Raw genomic sequence first — 1,811 nt, 5'->3', positions numbered from 1 at the left:
CACTGGCAGTTATGATTTCTTGGAAGTCAGATGCTGAATGACAAATCTGAGTTATAGATAGAATCTGAGTTGCGAACAAAATTTGATTTGCAGACAATCTGATTTGTGGAGAAATTGATTGGCAAACAGCAGAGAAATTGTCAGCAACAACCTGATTTGGAGAAATTGACAGGGCAGAAGTCACCATAGCAGCAACAAGAAGTCCAGATTATGACTATTATTCAACATGCACAACGTTGAAAAGGGTAACTTTTTATGGCAAATCTTTCAAGAATGATTAAAGTATCATCAACTTAAAATATTTCAATCAGTTTAAGCAACCAATTAAATGAACTTTGCAGATCTCGGTATAGCATCCATGGCTCTCCGTTTAGCAAATTTAATGGGTCTCAGACTGGTGTGGTGCATCTTTCTTGAGGGCTGAATATGATTGTTGTATTTTAATGACGTGATCATAATGGGAGGTAAAAAGAAGAAGAAGAAGAAGTGCAAGATTTGCATGAGTAGGAAGCATGAGGTGGATGATTGTCCGTGTGCAATTGATGAGTGCTCAAAGGGAGATGCATGTAGGAAAGAAATGGTGTATGGTTGACCTATGCACAAAGTTTCATAAAATCATCCATAAAGTGCATAAAGCATCATCTTAGGAGGAAATGGAGACTGCATTTGAAAGGTTGGCGGATTTTGAGGAGGATGACTTAGAGAATGCATATGAATGGTTAGCTGATCACAAAGGAGACAGGCGAAAGTCATGTTCCAGTAGGAAAAGCATTGGGAAGTTACAAAAAGCATGTGAGAAGTTGAGAGATGCATATGCGGATGAGTTTGAAGGGGAGTCAAGTGATGATGATGACATTTGGATTGGCATGGAGATTGAAATCCATCAAGTGGGGATACCAAAGATGGAGGAGAAGGAGGTGCAAAAGGAGGTTGGCCAAGAGAGCCTAGAAGAGTCCCTAGATACCCCTAACCTACCACTAGAGTATGCTCATGGAGTGGAAGAGGAAGATTCATTGCTCAACATTAGGTTACATATGTCACTTGCATCTGAGGAATGTTGAGGAGAAGCAGATCATACATAGCAATGATGTTGTTCATGTCATTCAAAGCGCAATTGAAGAGGTAGATACCAAGATGAATGAAGTGGAGGATGTGATTCAGTTGTTTTTAGGTTCCATGGATGATGTGTGTGGAATTACAGATAAAGAATCAACTCAGGAGGAATTCCCTGAAATCAGATTTGCTGAAGAGGAATTTTTGGCAAATATGTCAGTTCAAGAAGAATTTCCACCAGAAAGATCCGCACAGGAGGATTTGCAGCCAAAAGATATTGCAGAATTGATATTTGAACCCTATAAACAGATTTTGCAATCAAAAAACCAGTGGGAGGAACTTCCAGCAAAGCAGGTGTAATTCAGAGGAATATGGCAGAACAAGAGCAAAATCTGTTCTTGTACATCAAAGCATGGTTGTTGTAGATAATTGTTATGGTCACATTTCAGGTGCTGCAGGAATACCAGAGGAGTTTCTAGATACTAATTTTGATAGTTGGCAGATTCAAGTGGATTTTTCGACTAATACAAGTGATATTGCGGATGATCAGGGAAATCAGAATTTTGACTCTGAATGTTTTGAAGGACATATTTTGATGTCACAGGTTGATATTCAGCAAGGAGATGTTTCAGTTGCAAAGAATTTGAACAAGTGGATTGATTTTTGGTCTGAATCAAATACAGGTCTTATGGATCAAATTGAGCATGAGGATTGTCAAGAGCAAGTTGTTAAAGAGTACAAAGCAGGTTTGACACATT

The 1,811-nt window shown here is 38.8% G+C and overlaps 1 pseudogene; it reads left to right on the top strand.

Moving 5' to 3' along the window:
- Positions 1-653: 653 nt before the first annotated feature.
- LOC147641536 (uncharacterized) lies at positions 654-1,413 on the top strand (annotated as a pseudogene).
- The last annotated feature ends 398 nt before the right edge of the window (positions 1,414-1,811 follow it).

This window comes from Cibotium barometz, chromosome 1 (assembly GCF_041138505.1).
Source record: "Cibotium barometz isolate CiBa-2024 chromosome 1, ASM4113850v1, whole genome shotgun sequence".
In the NCBI taxonomy this organism is placed as follows: domain Eukaryota; kingdom Viridiplantae; phylum Streptophyta; class Polypodiopsida; order Cyatheales; family Cibotiaceae; genus Cibotium; species Cibotium barometz.
This window is presented reverse-complemented; position numbering and strand designations above follow the sequence as displayed.